At 42.7% G+C, this 21,216-nt stretch overlaps 1 long non-coding RNA gene and 1 other non-coding gene across 2 annotated transcripts; both read right to left on the reverse strand.

Moving 5' to 3' along the window:
- Nucleotides 1–1,994: 1,994 nt before the first annotated feature.
- On the reverse strand, nt 1,995–18,857 carry LOC144312169 (uncharacterized). Its single transcript, XR_013377597.1, has 2 exons — nt 18,307–18,857; nt 1,995–2,098 (listed from the first exon to the last, which is right to left on the reverse strand). It is a non-coding gene; the product is annotated as an uncharacterized LOC144312169 (long non-coding RNA).
- Nucleotides 18,858–19,881: 1,024 nt separating this feature from the next.
- Nucleotides 19,882–19,984, reverse strand: LOC144313146 (U6 spliceosomal RNA). Its single transcript, XR_013378872.1, has one exon. It is a non-coding gene; the product is annotated as a U6 spliceosomal RNA (small nuclear RNA).
- Between the last annotated feature and the right edge of the window lie 1,232 nt (nt 19,985–21,216).

Here is a 21,216-nt window from a genome sequence, read left to right on the forward strand (position 1 = left end):
TGCTCTGGCTTCTCCCTCCTGTGAATCAAGTTCTCAAATGTTGACCACATCTAACATGAGTCACTTGCTTGCCCTTCTCACTGGTTATCCTGTAAAGGACTTGAAATTAGGATACAAATTATATTAGTTGACTCAATTAGTCAAAAGATTTTGGTGGTGAGGAAAATGCACCAATTTTGCTTCATTTTTTTTGAATCGAGTCACATTACAGGAAGCGTCTTTTGTAAGCCGTCTTTTGTAAGACGCCAAAGCCTATTTTTTAATCGCCCCACCCCCACCTGCTTTGAGCTGCCAGGGAGAAGTGTTCTCCTGCCATTTCACGATTATTCTCTTCCCCCTCCTGACTCCCCCGGGGAGGCTGCCTGGCTGGGTCTGTCTCCAGCTGCTACTCAGTTTGGCACAACTCAGCCAGCTCAGTACAGGCAGCTAGAGGTCAGCAGAGGAAGGGTGAGGGGACGTGGGCCATGGTGGTGGTGGAGGGGGTGGTGTCCAAACCTAGGTGGCCAGGGTGGGCTGGGAATGTGGGAATATAGTCATCCTGTCCATGCTGTTCCTGCCCACAGCCAGGCTCGCTGAGCACCAGCTCCCTGTGAAGCACATTTTAGGTCTTGGAAGGAGAGATTAAACAAACTCACACACACGCAACACACACAAACACACACACGTAATACTAATTTGCCCATGCTGCCATAACACGGTACTACAGACCAGGTGACTTAAACAACATTTATTTCCTCTTTGTTCTGGAGGCCAGAAGTCTAAGATTAAGGTATCAGCAGGGTTGGCTTCTCCTGAGGTCTTCATTCTTGGCTTGCAAATGGCTGCCTTCTCCCTGTGTTTTCATACTGTCTTCCCTCTGCACATAAGTGTGTCCTAATCTCCTCTTCTTATAAGGATACCAGCCATGCTGGATTAGGGTCCACCTTCATGACTTCATTTTAACTTTATTACCGCTTTAAAGAACCTATCTCCAAATACAGCCACATTCTGAAGCACTGAGGGTTAGATATTTGTCATATGAATTTTAGGGGAACACAATTCAGCTCATATCACATTCATGTACATATAGACACGCACATGCACAGAGTTTCTTTCTTCAAGGATGGTGATATTACTGAGTCCATGCAAGGAAATATAAATTTTGAACTGTAGTCTAAGTCTATCTGTGGCACTACTCTAGACATTGTACCAAAGGGTCACAAAATTGTTCCTAACTTCAGTTAACTTAAAAGCTGAACCTGGCTCTTGTTTTCGAGCAACTATTTTTCATTTTTCTGCACTTGTGATCCTGAAACTGTTGGAATGGAGCAGGGTAGCTGTGTAGCTGTGTTGACTGGGTAACTCTCAAAATGAGGCCTGGGACCATTTGCCTTGGGGTCACCAAAGTTGCTTGTTAAAAATGCTTTCATTTTTACAGCAATAAAAGTGAACAAAGTATTGCCATACTTAGCAATAACTGACGAATCTCTCCAGCATAATGTTGAGCAAAAAAAACCAGTCACACAATAATGCATTCTGTATGATTCCATTTTTAGTTGGTATTTTTAAAGCAGTGCGTAACTAATCTATGATATTGAAGGGTATGGATATAACTGTGACGAAGGTCAAGCAGGTTCATGGTGGTAACAGTTTACTTGGATTGTCGTTACATGACAACTTCTCAAAACACATACTTCTGACTTGTGTGCTTTGCTTTGTGCATGTTTTTTTTTTTCTTGAGTTTTAGAAAGTTATATAAGAAAATAACTCAGGGGCACCTAAGAGGCTCAACTGGTTAAGCATCTGACTCTTGATTTCGGCTCAGGTCATGATCTCAGGGCTGTGAGACTGAGCCCCAGATTCTGGGCAAGGAGCCTACTCAAGATTCTCTCTTCCTCTGCCTCTCCCCCTTCCTCCTCCTCATGCATGCATGCTCTCTCCCTCTCTTGTTCTCTATCTCTATCTAAAAAGAAAAGAAGATAAAAGAAAGAAAGAGAAAGAAAATATCTCCAACATTTTCCATTTGATTTTCCAAGCCACCATTTCTTTTACTTTGAATCTTATTATCATCATGCCATGGGTAAATCACTTCTCTTTTCCTTCAGTAAGTTGAAAACTCCTGAAATTTCACAAAAAAAAAAAAAAAAAAAAAGTTTCATTAAGGACTATGACATGCCAAACAAATATCAGCAAAGAAAATTTAGAAAGGAAAAAAACCCAGGTTTATTTAGAATGATATGGCTTTTAGCACAGTTTAGGGGTCTCCTGCCCATTCATTTACTCTGCCTGGGGAGGGAAGAGAAGGGGAAAAGAGAGAGAGAGCAGGAGGACAAAGAAGAGGAGAGGGATGGAGGGAGAAGAAGGAGGAAGGAAGAAAACAACCTTTGGTGAATTCTTCCATAAAGAGGAAGAGCCTCCTGTCATGATACAACAGTGCAACACCTCACCAAGTTTATCCAAGCTGGATTTCAGGGGATAATTCACTTTGGGGGTATACCCCTTTGTCTTGTAAGTCTCTAAAATTCCTGTTTTCCCTTAAACTTGCATTTTGCAGACCCCTCCTGGGGAACAGATGGCAGAGCGCAGGGCTCTGAAGGGTGGCTCCTGGGGGAGCAGCCCAGGTGGGGTGAGGGCCCAGGTCACACAGCTCTCTCTCCTCTCCCAACCTGGGATTCTGCAGTCTTGGGGACACAGGCATGGGAAGGTCAAGTGTGACATTTTCCTATCTCCCCCAAACAACCTGTATTTATCACCATTAGGAATGTTCTAAGTTCTATGTCATTGAACTGAATGAAAGTACTAAAAATGTGTATGGACCCATGAAAGAAATTGAAGATGGCACAAAGAAATCAGAAGATATTCTATGCTGATGGACTGAAAGAACAAATATTGTTAAAACGTCTATATTACCCAAAGCAATTTACACATTTAATGCAATCCCTGTCAAAATACCAACAGCATTTTTCACAGGGCTAGAACAAGCAATTATAAAAATCTAAAATTTGTATAGAACCACTTTAAAAGACCTGGAACGGCCAAAGCAATCTTGAAAAAGCAAAGCAAAACTGGAGGCATCACAATTCTGGACTTCAAGTTATAGTATAAAGCTGTAGTGATCAAAACAGTATGGCAGTGGCACAAAAATAAACACACGGATCAATAGAACAGAATAGAAAACCCAGAAATAAACCCACAACTATATGGTCAATTAATCCTTGACAAAGCAGGAAAGAATATCCAGTGCGGAAAAGACAGCCTGTTCAACAAATGGTGTTGAAAAAACTGGACAGCAACATGCAAAAGCATGAAACTGGACCACTTTCTGACACTATACCCAAAAATAAATTCAAAAGGAAATAAAGACCAAAATGTGAGGCCTAAAACCATAAGAATCCTAGAAGAGAGCACAGGCAGTAACCTCTTTGACACTGACCATAGCAACTCTTTTCTAGATATGTCCCCTGAGGCAAGGGAAACAAAAGCAAAAATAAACTATTGGGACTTAATCAAAATAAAAAGCTTCTGCACGGGAAAGGAAACAATCAACAAAAACTAAAGGCAACCTACAGAATGGGAGATTTTTGCAAAGGACACATTTTATAAGGAACTTATAAAACTCAACACTCAAAAAATAAATAATCCAACTAAAAAATGGCCAGAAGACAAAAAAGAGATATTTCTCCAAAGAAGACATCCAGATGGCCAACAGACACATGAAAAGATGCTCGTCATCACTTATCTAATCAGGGAAAGGTAAATCAAAACCTCAATGAGCTATCACAACTCTCAGAATGGTTAGAACCAACAAAACCAATAAATGGTTAAAATAAAAAGAAACAAGTGTTGGCGAGGATGTGGAGAAAAAGGAATCCTCATACACTGTTGATGGGAATGCAAACTGGTGCAGCCACTGTGGAAAACAGCGTAGAGTTTCCTCAAAAAGTTAAAAATAGAACTACAGTAGGATCCAGCAATCACACTACTGAGTATTTACCCAAAGAAAACAAAAACACTAATTCAAAGGGATACATGGCACCCGTATGTTTATAGCAGCATTATCCATAATAGCCAAGACATGGAAGCAGCCTGAGCATCCATCAATTGATGAATGGATAAGGAAGATGTGGTATATGTGCACATGTATATGAATGTTATTCAGCCATAAAAAAATGAAATCTTTTTGCAACAACATGCATATGATGAGGAGAACAAAGGCAAGAGAAGAGTAGCCAAAATGAAATCTGACGGCTTGCAGCCCAGTGATAGATACCTGAACATGCAGAGCATAATCTTCCTCAAGGAACTCATGGATGCCTTAGTGATGATGTTTTGCCAAAAACTAAGAGTAACTTTATCTTAACAACAACTAGTCCCTCAAGATCCTGAAAGCCTTCCTTTCAAATTCCTTAGAGACTTATGTCATCCCTAACCCCAACTAATTCAAAAGTATATAATCAGTCACTCCTCAAAATCCCAGTGCAGCTCTTTCTGCCCATGGGTCCTGTCCCCGTGCAATAATAAAATCACCTTTTTGCACCATAAAATGTCTCAAGAATTCTTTCTTGACCATTGGGCTCAATGGTCCTGAGTCAGATGGAGCTGTGGAGTATTACGCTAAGTGAAAGAAGTCAGTCAGAGAAAGACAAATACCGTATGATTTCACTCATCTATGGAATTTAAGAAACAAGAAAAACAGGAGAAAGAGAGAAACAAACCAAGAAACAGACCTTAACTACAGAGAACACACTGATGGTTTCTGGAGTGGAGGTTGAGGGGGAGAGGATTTTTTTCTCATATGAGTCATGCTTTCTGATGTTTAGACATGATCCCTCACAGATTCCCAAGTCCAGAAGTTTTTCTCCTTATCTTCTAAAAGTTCTATAATTACATGTTTTTCATTGAACCTATTTAAAATTAATTTTTGTGCAAAGTGAGGATTAGGTTGAGGTTGTTATATTTGGGGCTATGGTTATCCAATTGCTCTAATATCATTTGTTAAAAAGTGATCTTTCCTCCATTGTACTTCTTTTGAATCTTTGTCAGATTAGTTCCCTTACCTGTGTGGGTCTATTTCTGACTTCTCTATTTTGTTCCATTAATCTATGTGCCTATCCCTCCACCAACACCACTGAGTAACTATAACTGGCTGTACAGTAGTCCTTAATATTCAGTAGTGTAATTCTACTTTATTCTTTCTAAAAAATTTCTTCAGCTCTAGGGACATGATATTTTTCTCCATTTATTTAGCTCTTCTTTTATTTCTTCTATTAGTATTGTGTGGGTTTGTTTGTTTTTTTAAGATTTTATCTCTTTATTCATGAGAGACACAGAGAGAGAGGCAGAGATATATGCAGAAGGAGAAGCAGGCTCTCTGCGGGGAGCCTGGTGCAGGGCTTGATCGCAGGACCCCAGGATCATAACCTGAGCCAAAGGCAGATGCTCAATCATTAAGCCACCCAGGCTTCCCTATTGTGTGGTTTGGGCATAAACTGTAGGCATAGTTCCTTAGATTTACACCTAAGTCAACTTTTTGAGAAGTTGTAAATGATATTGAAAATGTAATTTTAATGAATCACAGTTTCATTGCAAGTATGTAAAAATACCACTGATTTTTATATAATTATCTTAGATCCTGTTGCCTTGCTAAACTCAATATTTTTAAAATATGTTTTAAGGAAATTCTTTGGAATGATTTAAGTAGACCATCATATCACCTGCACTTATGACAGGCTTATTCCTTCCTTTCCAATATGTATGCTTGTCTTTTCATTCCTTATTATTTTAACTAGAACTTTTGGCATTATTTTGACTAACAGTGTTGAGAGCAAACACTCATTTTATATTTGACTATCAGAGGAATGCATTCAGTATTTCTTTTTCTTTTTCTTTTTTTTTTTTTAATCCAGATTGAGAGAGAGAGAGAGAGAGAGAGGCAGAGACACAGGCAGAGGGAGAAGCAGGCTCCATGCAGGGAGACCGACGTGGGACTCCATCCCGGGTCTCCAGGATCACATCCTGGGCTGCAGGCGGCGCTAAACCGCTGAGCCACCCGGGCTGCCCCGCATTCAGTATTTCAACATCCGATGTTAGTTGTAGGTATTTGTTTTTTTGTTTTTTTTTTTTTTTTTGCTTTGTAGGTATTTGTTATGGAAGAAATTAACTTTCCTCTTAATTAGTACCTTGAATAACTACATTGATTATTCATGGAAGACAAAAGTGCTTCTTAATTATATTAATTTTCTTTTTCTTTTTCAGAGAAGCCACGCTTTTGACTCTGATAATTTTGTTTTTAAATTTTTATTATCAAAGTATATATACAAATATACAATGTTATATTAGTTTCAGGTATATAGCATAGTGATTCAACAATTCTATACATTATTCAGTGCTCAGCGTGATAAACGTAGGCCCCATCTGTCATCCTACAATGCTATTATAACCTTGAATCTATTCCCCGTGCTGTACTTAAATCTATCTTTACATAAGTGGCTTTTTTTCCCTAACCTTTGGTGACATACTTAGAAAGCTATTCCTCATCTTAAATTTGTTCTATAATTCATCTAAATGACTTGTTACATAATTTTTAAAAAGCATTTCTGTGACCTAGGGGATAGTATGCTAAGTGAAATAAGACAGACACAGAAAGACAATTACCATATGATTTCACTTACACGTAGAATCTAGAAAATCAGAACAGATGAACAAACCAGAAATGGAAGTGATCTCATAAAGACAGAGCACAAACGGGATGGCCAGGGAGGAAGGGGCGGAGGATGGGTAAAATAAACGAAAGGTATTAAGAGGCACAAACTTTCAGTTATAAAATGACAAGTCACAGGTTTAAAAAGAACAGTATAAGGAATATAGCCAGTAATACTGTAATCACATGGTATGGTGACAGATGGTAACCACACTCATCACGATGAGCACTGAGTCATGCACAAAACCACTACGTTGCACACCTGAAACTAATATAGTATTGTATGTCACCTATAGTTCAATTTTTAAACAGTGGATTTCCGATTAAAAAACAAAGTACTACTCTTTCAGGATTGTTTTTATTAAATGATGGGGAGATCAGTCATCTTCACCCATTCCCTGATGCCCCTCCCCCAAACAAGTCTTGTCAGAGGAGAGGACACTGGGGAGGGGTGAATGCCAAAGTTGTCTGTTGCGATTATTACTAAGATTTTTTTAATGCGCTCCACATAGTATCTCTGACCCTTAGTATTCCTTGTGTAAAAAAAAAAAAAAAACAGCCTTGGATAATGTAATGTTTAGGGCACTTCTAGCTTTAAAATTCCATAAATTACATTCAGATTCTAGTTTAAAGAATATAAAATCTGTTGCAGCCACTGATTAATTCACTTACACACAAAATGATGAAACCCACACAAAATATGCCTTAGCTGGAGTTTGAAATCTTACTAACAATAACAAAAAATGTGTTTTATATTTTGTAATGGCCATTTAATTAAAATGGTTGCATGAAAGTGTCCTGCCTCTGTCTATCGTGCTTCCAAACAGCAGTCACCAAATGACAGCTAGAGGCCCTGGAGAGCGCACCTAGGCCATGCCACACGGCAATAGGTACAGTGGCTGAGCTGTGACTTCATCCTGGACATGCTCTTTCTCTCATTTCCCCTCTGCCAACATTCTCTAGGATGCCTCCATACCCTCTCTAAAAAAATGTTCTATACTCCCACCCATATTAACGTTGTCTTTTATTTTTTGTTTTCTGATGCCTTGACCCCTGGGGTCCTGTTGACCCTGGAGGGACTGTCCCCACAGAGGCTAATCGATCCCATCCAGATAGTAAACAACTAGCCTGAGAGCAAGCATTTCACATACAGCCAACCCATCCAATGTTTCACATACACCCCCAGCCACCTTCTCCAAAAGGATCTCACTGTCCCTCTGCCCTAATCATCCAGGGCCAGGTATCGGGGCACCAGGTAAAGCCAGCCAGTTGGCCTTCCAATACCTAGAGAATAATAAAATTCACATGAAAACACCCCACTTCCTTCCTATTCCCTGAAGGGCCTACATGGGATGGATGCCAAAGGCATGCTCTGTCTCCACATCCATGAAAGATTTTTGACGCTGACCTCTACACTTGCCATGGTGTTGGCTGGGTCTGCCTAGGCATCGAACTCAGTCCTTAGTGGCTGTGCATGAGCTCCATGGATCTCATCCTGGATTGCAGCTGTCCGTTCTGCATCCACAGGAAAACCAGAGCCCTTTCTCAAGCCTTGAGTAGGATTTTGCCTGCACATTGTTTATTAAATGGAACAATGAGGCAATGCCTTCACCCACCTTCCTCCCTTTGCACTTGGCCTTGGGGGTGTGCAGGTCTGGTCCTTCTATCGGAGCAGCTAATCCCTGCCCAGCCCCTCTCACAGGCTCACAAGGTGCCTCCTTGCAGGTCCCACCATGTGCTCTGTGGCCAGGCAAACAGCACCCAGCACCCAACAAGGTGAGGCGAGGAGGCCACACAGGTGATCAGCTTCCCCATGCATCTTGAGACCTTCAGGTTGCCAGCAGGACTGAGAACTTGACTTGACAGGACATCTGGGAGTCAAAATCCCTCACAGAAACTCAAAGCACTAAGCACAGATCCTAGAAACATGGGCTGCTTGACACCCTACAGTTGAAGGACTTGCTCACCGTTTCCATGGCCAAAGGAACTCACACCTACTCCAAGCCTCAAGACAATCTCTGCTCCTGCCTGTTGAGGGCGGGGGGCGGGGGGGGGGGGTGCGGTCAGTGCACTGAGTTACTAAAATTCCAGCATAATGTGTACAGCCCTTTCCAGTCTACAGATTTTTCCTATACCCTGTCTCATTTCATCCATAGAAACAAGTAGAAAACAATCATGCAGCAACACAAAGCAATGGTTGATGACACTACTATAAAAGTTAAGTCTTCTGATGAGTTCGGCAAAATATTGAGGAAGAGAAAGACTTTATTTAGTTTTAATATTTTTTACCTTTGTTTTTATTTAAGTTCAATTTGCCAACATATAGTATAACACTCAGTGCTCATTCCATCAAGTGCCTTCCTCAGTGCCCGTCACCCAGTTACCCCAACCCCCCACCCACCTCCCTTCTGCAACCCTTTGTTTCCCAGAGTTAGGAGTTTCTCATGGTTTGTCTCCCTAATTTTTCTCAGTTCCCCTCTTTTCACTTATAATCCCTTTCACTATTTCTTATAATCCTCATATGAGTGGAACCATATGATGATTGTCCTTCTCCAATTGACTTATTTTACTCAGCATAATACCCTCTAGATCCACCCACATCGAAGCAAATGGTGGATATTCTTCCTTTCTGAAGGCTGAATAATATTCTATTGTATACATAGACCACATCTTCTTTATCCATTCATCTTTCGATGGACACCGAGGCTCCCTCCACAGTTTGGCTATTGTGGACATTGCTGCTATAAATATTAGGGTACAGGTGTCCTGCCATTTCACTGCATCTGTATCTTTGGGGTAAATCCCCAGCAGTGCAATTGCTGGGTCATAGGGTAGCTCTATTTTTAACTCTTTGAGGAACCTCCACACAGTTTTCCAGAGTGGCTGCACCAGTTCACATTCCCACCAACAGTGCAAGAGGGTTCCCCGTTCTCCACATCCTCTCCAACATTTGTTGTTTCCCGTCTTGTTAATTCTCTCCATTCTCACTGGTGTGAGGTGGGATCTCATTGTGGTTTTGATTTGTATCTCCCTGATGGCAAGTGATGCGGAGCATTCTCTCATGTGCTTGTTGGCCATGTCTATGTCTTCTTTGGAGAAATTTCTGTTCGTGTCTTCTCCCCATTTCATGGTTGGATTGTTTGTTTCTTGGGTATTGAGTTTGATAAGTTCTTTTTTTTTTTTTTTTTTTTATTTATGATAGGCACACAGTGAGAGAGAGAGAGGCAGAGACACAGGCAGAGGGAGAAGCAGGCTCCATGCACCGGGAGCCTGACGTGGGACTCGATCCCAGGTCTCCAGGATCGCGCCCTGGGCCAAAGGCAGGCGCCAAACCGCTGCGACATCCAGGGATCCCCCTGATAAGTTCTTTATAGATCTTGGATACTAGCCCTTTATCTGATATGTCATTTGCAAATATCTCCTCTCATTCTGTAGGTTGTCTTTTAGTTTTGTTGACTGTTTCTTTTGCTGTGCAGAAGCTTTTTATCTCGATGAAGTCCCAACAGTTCATTTTTGCTTTTGTTTCCCTTGCCTTCATACATGTATCTTGCAAGAAGTTACTATGCCCAAGTTCAAAAAGGTTGCTTCTCTAGGATTTTGATGGATCTTTGTCTCACATTTAGATCTTTCATCCATTCTGAGTTTATCTTTGTGTATGGTGTACGAGAATGGTCTAGTTTCATCCTTCTGCACGTGGCTGTCCAATTTTCCCAACACGATTTATTGAAGAGATTGTTCTTTTTCCAGTGGATATTCTTTCCTGCTTTGTCGAATATTAGTTGACCATAGAGTTGACTGGTTCAACACTCAAAAAACAATCAACATGATAGATCACATCAACAAGAGAAAAAACAAGAACTATATGATCCTCTCAATAGATGCAAAGAAGGCATTTGACAAAATACAGCATCTATTCCTGATTAAAACTTTATTTAGTTTTTAAAAAAACAATTCATGTGGGGGCTCCTGGGTGGCACAGTCGGTTCAGCGTCCGACCCTTGATCTCACCTCAGGTCTTGATCTCAGGTTTGTGAGTTCAAGCCCCACATTGGACTCCGTGCTGGGTATGGACCCTACTTAAAAAAGAATCAATTCAAGATACAAAGGTGACTTTCCTCCTGTGTACCCCAAATTTTTCTCAAGATCAAAAGAATTCTTTAATAATGATGACTATTGTTTATATTTGCATAATGATTTATAGTTTACAAGTATTTCCAAGTATATTTCTTAATTAGTTCTTGCCAAAAAATAAATAAAACCTAACACAAGATTTGTGTTTTATCCCAGTATTATAAATGAGGAAATTGAGGCTCAGGGAGTCGACATTCTCCAGCTGAGCATTCACTATGTTTAATTAAAGCAGCTGCTATAAAGTGTTGAAATGAAAAAGCAAGCTCATGTATGGCCTCATTACAAAGTTCCACTTTGGCTTCCTGTTCTTCATCACTCCTCTGACTCCGGTGAATTCTGTTCCTGGGACCCCTTCTCCACTGCAGTGGACCAAGCACAATCTTGGGACACTCTGTCTGAAAAGATGGAGACAGGACCTGGATGGGAGGGGGCTCAGGAGAAGTGGTGCCCCAGGGAGCAGGGATGCGGCTCAGGCAGCAGGGGTACCATACAAAGCATTCCCTCGCTGAAGTGCAGATCTTTGGGGGAAACCACACAGACAACACACAAAACAAACCCAAGCTTCCAATAAAGCTGAGTGAGAAAATAAGTCTAGTCTCGCATGGGGGTATGCTTAGAGTATTATGTTGTTTCCCCTGGCTAAGGGCTTGGATCCAGAGCAACTCAAAGATTTGTTCATGATTGTTCCATGCACTCTCCCATGGCCAGCATCGTGCTGAAGATTCACGAGTGAACACACTCACCCTGCAGTCACTGTGAGTGGGGGTGACAGACCCCACAGTGACCCCTCCCCCAGGGAAGACACATGCCTCCCTTGATCCTTCTGCACCCCAAGGGGAGTGGCCCACCAGGGTAGGAGCAAAGGGAAAGGCTGAGAACTTTCACTCCCTAGGGGTTCACTCTCCTTTTCCTCCGCAGAACTGCTCAGTTCAGCATTGGGAAAGATTCTGTGCTTTGGCTTATTCTAGTGGACCGTGGCATCACACGTTGAGAGCATTTCAATAGGTGGGTGGGCCTTCAGGTGTTTGGCCCTTTGCGTTTGTTCTCTCCACGCCATGGGCCAGGTCCATTCCCCTCCACACCTTTGGCTACACCAGAACCTGGGTTCTTAGAGAAACTGAGGCCAGGCTGAACCCGAGGATAAAAATCAATCCCACGTTCACATTCCCACATGCCCCCCACCCTGCCCCGGGGAGAAGGGAACCCATAATTGGGGATTTTTTTTTTTTTTAACAAGGCTGCTTTCACACATCACACACAGCCTGAGGCCATGTGGGAAAGGTGGTTAGAACCTGGAAAAATTACCCAGCCAGGGCTGCTGAGTCTGCCAGCCCTCCCTCGCCACCAGCCCTGGGAGAGCAGCTGAGCCTTGGGAAGCGACATTGCTCTAAATAGACAGAAAATTTCACACATAAGCTCGGCAGATTTTCAAAAGAAGAAGTAATAAAGTACTTGTGATAGCAAGTAGCCTTCCTTGGATTATTTCTCAAAATCCAGTGGATTTAACCCCCTGTGGCTTCCGGGCTACACTAGTAAACTCATAACCAATGCCATCATTCTACCCTTAAGAGGCTGTTGACCATCTCTGCCATTGGTAAGGTTAGAAAAATACTCTGAGGGGATGTTGAGGGCTTTAGCGACCCCTGGTTCAATTTAAGTGTAAATGATTAGAGCAATTGTATGGGAGCAATTGTATGGTGGGAGCTATGCTAGTTCGTTGGGATGGCCACAACCAGGTACCAGAGCCCTGGCTTGAACAACAGGGTATCATTATCTCCCGCATCTGGAGGCCGAAGTCTAAGACCAAGGTGTCGGTTCCTTCTGAGGTCTCTCTCCGTGGCTTGTAAATGACTGTCTTCTTCTCACATGGTCTCCTATGTGTGTCTGTGTCCTCAACCCCTCTTCTTAGAGGGACACCGATTGTGTTCGACTAGGGCCCACCCTAATGACCCCATTTTCACTTAATCACCTCTTTCACAACCTTATGTCCAAATACGGTCACATTCAGAGGTGCTGGGAACTGGAACGTCAGCATATATACCTGGGGAAGGGCCACATGTTAGCCCTTATCACCAACAATAAGCTACGCTTCACACGAAAGAAACAATTTATGTGTTTCTCCTTCCAAACACACGCAGGCCCACATAGAATTCTGTGGTTCTCCTTCTTCAACAACATTCTTTTGTATTATCATGAGTGTCATTTGCACCTGCAAGGACTTCAAGTTTATCTTTGGAACTTACTGGACTTTTTTTTAAATCTATAAAAGTGGCAGACCATAACATACTCAATTCCTCAAACTTGCATACAAGGCAAGAGCAGAGCCCCACAAATGGGCATGCAGTCTGACGGGGAGGGAAAACACAAGCCTTGCAGTTGCCAGGCCCGATGCCCGCAGGGCTCTGCCAAGTGTTACTGTGCAAGCTTGCGCAACTGGGCTGACCTTCCTAAGAGTTGGCTCCCCTCTTCAAAATCGCCCTACCCAATGAGGTCTGTAGGACAATCTAATGAGATATTGTAAAGCAATTAAAGCATAAGGGGTGAGAGTAACATCTTTTTCAATTGAATTTTTCTGTGATTCTTCAAAGTACTGCCAAAATTCCCTCCAGCTCCAAAAATGCTAAGCCCAGCTGTCCAGCTACTGCCCAGGGAGTCTTACCTTGAGACCTGCCCCAGCTGCTACTGCTCCTAGCCAGTCCTCCCAAAACATAAGGTTGTCAAACACCAGTGCTTGATGCTACTGATGCTGTGAGTCAGGGAGGCCACAGGACACAGCAGGGATGACTAGTCTCTGTTCTCTGACGTCTGGGCCACAGCTGGGGAGACTTTGTGGCTGCGAATGGAAATATCCACAGATGTCTTCTCTTACTGAAAGTTTCCCTGCTGGAAACTTCCCACACATCTGGTCCCTAGACTGTGTAGACTACAAAGTTTGGGTCAATGGGGCCTGTTGACATAGGTACCTAGGCATGGACTCCCCATGGGGCCTGGGCTTCCAAAAGCCAGTGTCCCAGTGAAGGAAGTGGAAACAGCCTCGCTCCTCATCATTCAGCCACTCCTGTCACTCTATAGGTTATAAAAAATAGTCGCCAACCACTCAAATTCAGGAGAAGGGGACATAGACCTGAAGTGTCCATGAAGGGAGTATTTGCAGCAATATGTAATAAGCCCCCACAAGATTCTTGGGCAGAAGGAGGGAGACAGGGACCAGGCAGCCTGGAGAGGAAAACTGCCCTCATCTGGCTTGGGGTAGAGGTGAGGAGAACAATCAGCCATCAGTGACTTTTGCCCTACTTTAATGGAAACTAAAGCATTATTTTATTTCCTTCCAAAGATATACAGGGTCCTCCGCCATTCTGGGCCTCAGTTTCTCCATCGGCAAAATGAAGAGATTAAAATGGATGATCTTAAGACTATTTTTACTTTAAAAATCTAAGAGTCTATCATGACTCCACCCCTGCAATCTGCCCAATGAACATCTCTACCAAACTGTACTTCAAGACTAGCTGAACTAGAGAAGCAGCATGGGGCCAGCTACTCATACCTCCTCTGGGATTCCTTTCAGCTCCACATACCCCAGGGTCCCCTTCTAGAGCTCCTCCCCTTACCACAGCTTCTTGCAGTTCAATCACAGCTAGATCTCCATGTCTATATGGCCCCTGTGCTTCTCTGAGGTTCTCCACACAACCCCTGGCCCAGATGAAAGGCTCCCTCTTCTCTGGTCTTCCAGGACCAGCCCTCCTGGAAAGTGTCTAACAGAGCTTTTGTGACAAAGAGGAGAGGGATGTAAAGGCACATTCCCCTACCTCCCAGGCAGATGAGCTACCTGGCGTCGGGAAAGACCATCACTAGGACCCCGTCCCCCCAACTTGTTCCTCCTAGACTTCCCTGGTGGTACCAACCACTGAGGTGCACACCCGAGGAAGTGGATGGCTTTGGTTAAAAAGCACCTGGGGAAATACATTTTCTTTTATGCCTAGATGGCACATAAAGTACGTTAAATAACATATCATATTTTATTATTTGATTTGAACATTGTTATTTTATTGGTCAGTGTCATAATCTCAAAAGCAAGATTCTAAGATACCATTCTAGCTGACTCTTTCTGAGAAGGAGATTCCAGAAAGTTGTTCACTTTGGCATGTTTTCCCACAGAAGCAGCACCACCTGTGAGCAACTACTGCCTACTTCACAAAGGCAACAAGTACAAAACTTTGAGGTCCATTATAAGTACTGTCATTTACAGGCCATTTCCCCCAGTAGGTAGGTTTGGGGGAGGCGGGAGGGTCAAGCACAATGACTTACACAGCTTTTCACTCCCCCCTTCCTTTGCTTTCAGTGATCCTCCCACCCCACCATTAGCATCATATTTATAGAAGGAGAGAGACAAATGTATATTGGGTGATGCTGTGGCACCTCCTCCTCAGTGACTTGTGTCCCTTGTCACTCTACACTTCCTCTCCTTCTTTGAGGCTTACCCAGCCCAGCCTCCTGCCCTCTTGTTCTCAGGATGCAAACACCAACCACAATTCCTAGGACCTGGGCTCTCAGCAGCAGCGAGAAGAGGCAGAGAGAAGCATGTGTACGTCCCCACCACCTCGCAGCATCCCTCGCCCTGTCTGGGTCTTCCTTCACTCTGCTGGCTGCTCCTGTTTACACAGGATAACACAGCCAAACAGTTTTTGGCACGATCCCAACACAATCACCATAATTCCTCCAGCTCCCAATATGGATCAGCGTTGCTTGATTAAACACATCCGTTTAAAGTAAAAGCCTCATTAATATCCAGGGTTGTAAGCCCATTTCACTTGGATAACTGCTTGCCTTATTATTTGATTTGATTTATTCCTCTGCCCAGCTGCCATCCTAAGTCTCCTCTCCACTTAATTTAGCATCCAAAGTAGATGTGTCCGTCTCGCCGGACATTCAGTCTAGAGGAGCACCAAGACTGGAGGCCCTCCCAGTCTTGTTTTTGCCATCTTTCAAAAGTCTCTCCTTTCTCTCTGGAGTGGAGGATATCCAGGACATCTTAACCCTGGAAAGAGGAGGAAAATAAAACCAGGCACAATAGAACAAATAGAGGCTCGTTTCCTACATGGGCCATGAGGGATTGTCTTCAATGCATGGAACTCAAGTTAAGTCTACGCTGGTCCTGGCTTCCTCCAGGGACCTTCACTGACACTTCATGGGATTGTTGGGATAGTCTTCCCACAGAGAGATGGGGATGGGGATGGCGGCTCTCTAGTCCCATCCATGCCATTGAAATCATCTCTGCAAGGTCACAGCTCACACCTGTCATCTTGGCTGGATTCTGTCCACCTCCCCCTGGATGTCTCCCAGTCTTGAACTTCTTTGGAGAACAGCCCCGTGCTAGGCACTCTCCTGATTGACTTTCTCCATGTAATCCCGGGTTCCACAGTTTTCCAGATAAGAACACAGTGGGGGGAAAAGTCACTCCCATGCTGCCCCTCTGCTTGTCCCTGGACCAGTAACTCTCAAAATTATGGAGTGGTGGAGACAGAGTGCTATCTCCGGCTAGCCGGTTCTGATTCACCTCCCCTGAAGTTTTCTCCCTCCCCTCCAATCTCCTAAAGGCCCATTCCAGGGAGAACCAGACATGTCCTTTCAGGTGTGTTGAGAATGTTTGGGAAGATTTTGCAGGTGGTGGGGGGTGTAGTGTGGAAGGGCCTATCTTCCCCCTTCCCCTGAACTCTGAGATGTATTGGGGGAAATGTGTAGGAAACTAATGTCCATACATCTCAATTCTTCTGATGCAGATCATGGGCACTAAAAGTCAACTTTCCACAAGAAACGGTGCCTCTCCTCCATATCTTTGAAATATGAAAAATTTATGTGACATGGAACTGAGGACAGAGAGCAAACTAAGGTGGCCCAAAAGATTGTAGGGATGATAAATGGGTTTCAGTGGGTGGTGGGAGCTGCTGAGAGTTTATACTGATTATCAGTCATCACTATGATTTGTGGAAGATTTCATTTTACAAAAGGAATTAGAGATGATTTGAGATTACTTCAAGATAAATTCACATTACCTTACTTGACTTCAAAACACGTCATGAGTGGGAGGGAAGGAATGGAGTGATGGCTTGCACCTGTAGTCCCTGCCCCACGCTAAGTAGACTGTCCCCCGCAAGGCACCCAGGATGGGGCTAATGATGATGCATCACCACAGAGCTTTCTTTCTTCACACAAGTTTTTGCTGTTTCATCAAAATCGAAGTGCATCCATTGAACCTCATCACGCGTGAAGACTCCATCCATCAGGTATGACAGAGCAGGGAAAACGATGGTGGGATGTGCTAGTGGGGTATTTTCTGAAAGCTGCCTTCTGACCTGCAGTTGGGGAGAGGGGCTAGCCTTGGAGCCAGGTGGAGAGAAAGATGGTGGTGTGCCACCTACCCTCACTTGCATGAACAAGTTGAAAACTAAAACAAAAGGAAGGCCCCTTCATCTCCTCACAGAACAGCCTCTGAAAAACACTGACAAGCTGCCAAAATGATTTTCCAGTGGTGAGGTGGAAAGAAACGCTGTGTTTGGGATGGAAATGAGTAAGGGAGGCTGAGACATAGCCCTGTGCTCTGTCAGAGATGATCCTGTGTATTTTCCACGAGGTTGCGAGATCTCTAAACTCTAAGCTATGTCTTGTTGATGTTTCACAAAAGATTTAGGTCAATTGTCCATGCTACTAAATGAAGCTGGATGCTGATGGAAGTTATGGGAAAGCTAAAGCCCCAAAGCTACTCTTGCTGCTCCCAAAACTATATGGTTCCAAAGCCAGAAGGCAATTTGGGGTTCTTCTCTTACTGCCACCATGATATGTCTTTTATTTGGCAAACATGCACTTTATTTTTTTTTAAGTTTTTATTTATTTATTTATTTTTAATATTTTATTTATTATTTATTTATTTCAGTCACAGACAGAGAGAGAGAGAGGCAGAGACACAGGCAGAGAGAGAAGCAGGCTCCATGCACCAGGAGCCCGACGTGGGACTCGATCCCGGGTCTCCAGGATCGCGCCCTGGGCCAAAGGCAGGCGCCAAACCGCTGCGCCACCCAGGGATCCCTAAGTTTTTATTTAAATTCCAGTTAGTTAACAGAGAGTGTACTGTTAGTTTCAGGTGTGTAATACAGTGATTGGACATTTCCATACATCACCCAGTGCTCACCATGACAAGTGCATTCCTTAATCCCCGTCACCTATTTCCTCCATCCCCCCGCCACCTCCCCTCTGGTGACCATCAATTTGTTCTCTATAGTTGAGTCTAGACACACATGTACTTTAAATGTACTGTGCCCAAGAATCCATGCTCAGCTTTAGCTGAGTGCCAGGAAGATTTCAGATTTTGCCCCATAGGAAGTATGATCCCAATGGGCTGACAGCAAACATATGCACCTGTCAGATTACCCTCTGCCTACAACCTTTCCACCCCTTGGCACTTGCAGTGGCTACCAGTGTATCCCATCTGTTCCAACACTTGCCTTTGGTCCTGAACAGGGCTTCCTGGACTGACCTCCATCATGTAACCAGCAGGAATTCTTCATTAATGACCCAGCATTGTCTAGCATCATTGTTGCTATGGTGATAGTCACTTATGAATATATTAGGAGAAAAATAGCCACATTCTAGCAGGTGTACAGTCCTGGTATGGCATACAGCACTGGCTTATAAAGTTCTCTAATTTTCCCCAAGACTTCTCTTTTCCCCAAGACTTAAATTAGGAACCGATATGTAACTGCTAAGAACACGATTTCCCTAGCAACAGGAGAAATGCTATTCCCTCCTGTTGGGGAGGCTAAAAATAACATTGCATGTACCACTGTAACCAGCTGGAATCTACGAATCATCTCCTGTAACATCCCTCTGGTCATAGCAGATGCCTAACTCCCTGTCTCATCCAGCATCAAGGTGACCTCTTTCTAAGGCACAAATGTCATTCCTGCATAGGATCCTTCAGGCTTCCCTTTTGACAAGGGGGGAAAGGTCCTAGTCAACTTGATCCTTGTGAGCAGGGCAGAGCTCTCTTCCTCCCCCTTCCCCAGCACACCAATGTTCTAGGCATAAGCAATCACTCAGGATTCTCTGAACAGACCGTGTGTCTGCCTGCCTGGCTGCCTGCCCTCTCTCCATCCCTCCTCCCTCCCTCCCTTCTTTTTGATATAATTAACATACAATAAAATAAAAAACATCCTAAGGGATCAGTTCAACGAGTTTTGACAGCTGTATCTGCAGGGTGAGATACCGAACATTTTCAGTGCTCTAGAAAGTTTTCCCATATCCTTTTCCAGTCGATCCACCATCCCCCTACCTAGAGGCAACCATTTTCTGAACTTCACTGCCGCAAATTAGTTTTGTCTATTCTGGAACTTCATAAATGGAATCATATAGACAATATTATTTTGTGCATTCCATTGTGTGCATATGCCACAATTGGTTTTATTAGTTTCAGAGGTAGAATTTAGAGACTCATCAGTTGTATACAACACCCAGTGCTCATTACATCTCGTGCCCTCCCTGATGCCCATCACCCAGCTACCCCATCCCCCACCACCTTCCCTCCAGCGACCCGCAGTTCGTTTCCTAGAGTTCAGTGTCTCTAATGTTTTGCCTCCCTCTGCTTTCATCTTATTTTATTTTTCCTTCCCTTCCCCTACATTCATTTGTTTTGTTTCTTAAATTCCACATATGAGTGAAATCATATAGTATTTCTCTTTTTCTGACTTATTTCTCTTAGCACAATACCCTCTATTTCCACCCATGTCATTGCAAATGGCAAGATTTCATTCTTTTTTTTTTCTTTAAAGATTTTATTTATTTATTCATGAGACACAGAGAGAAAGAGAGAGAGAGAGAGGCAGAGACACAGGCAGAGGGAGCAGGCCCCATGCAGGGAGCCCCACATGGGACCCGATCCTGGGTCTCCAGGATCAGGCCCTGGGCTGAAGGCGGCGCTAAACCGCTGAGCCACCTGGGCTGCCCGATTTCATTCTTTTTGATGGCTGAGTAATAATCCTCTATGTATGTATGTGTGTGTGTGTACACATTTTCTTTATCAAAAAAATATGGAATGCTTCACAAATTTGCACATCATCCTTGTACTGGGGCCATGCTAATCTTCTCTATATCATTCCAATCTTAGTATATCCGCCGCTGAAGTGAGCACTATGCCACTATTTTAAAATCCACTTTTCTGTTGATGGACCTTTGAGCTGTTTTCAGTTTGAGATTATTATGAAGAAGGCTCTTAAGAATATTTTCATGCAAAAAAAAGATAATATTTTTATGCTAGTCTTTTGGTGAACAATCATTTATTTCTCTTGGGCAAATGCCTAGAATTGGAACTGCAGGGCCATGGAGTAGCTGTATGGTCATCTTTACTAGAGCCTGCCAGATGGTTCTCCAAACTGCACGTGTCTTTTGACTCTTCTATCTACATCCCCGCTGACATTTGGTATTTTTTTTTTTTTATTTTACTGTTCTGGGTAGGTGTGTCATAGTGTCTTATTGTGGTTTTAACTTGCATTTTTCTAACAATTAATGATGTGAGTATATTTTCATGTACTTACTGGCCCCTTGCATATTGTCTTTTGTGAAGTGGCTGTCCAAGTATTTTGTCCATTAAAAAAATTGATAGTTTATCTTCTTATTAATTTATTAATACTATGTTCTGGATGTAAGTATTTATCAGATATATGTTCTGCAAATAGTTTTTCCCTATCTGTGCTTTGTCTGCTCATTTTCTTAATGGTAACATTGATGACCAAAAACTTTTAATTTTGATGAAGTCCAATTTATCAGTTATTTTTGTCATGATTTGTCCTTTTTATGTCTTGTTTCAACAATCTGTATCTAAGTGAAAGTTGCAAAGAATTTCTCTTATATTTTCTTCTAGAAGATTTATAATTTTTTTTTCATACAGGCTTTTGATTCATCTCAAATTACTTTATTTGTGCTGTGAGACAGGAGTTGACATTACTATTTTTCCCCAATGAAAATATTCAGTATTTCTAGCACTATTTGTTGAAAGATTTTCCTGTCACCATTGAATTATTTTGACACCCTTGTCTAAAAATAAGTTGACTGTAAAAGTAGGGGTCTATTTCTTGTCTTCTATTGACCTATGCTTTTACCCCTACACAATACCACATTGACTTGATTATTGTGTTTATAGAAAGACTTGGAATCATGTAATGTAAGTTCTTTAACACTTTTCTACATCAAGATAATTTTGGCACTTCTAGGTGCTCTGAATTTCCATAAAAGCTTTAGAATTAGATTTTCTATTTATTCCCCCAAAAACTTGCTGTTAATTTTGGTAGGCATTCCTTTGGAACTATTAGATTAATTTAAAGCAGATAAACATTTTAAGACATTGATCCTTCCAATCCATG

This window comes from Canis aureus, chromosome 4 (assembly GCF_053574225.1).
Source record: "Canis aureus isolate CA01 chromosome 4, VMU_Caureus_v.1.0, whole genome shotgun sequence".
In the NCBI taxonomy this organism is placed as follows: Eukaryota; Metazoa; Chordata; class Mammalia; order Carnivora; family Canidae; genus Canis; species Canis aureus.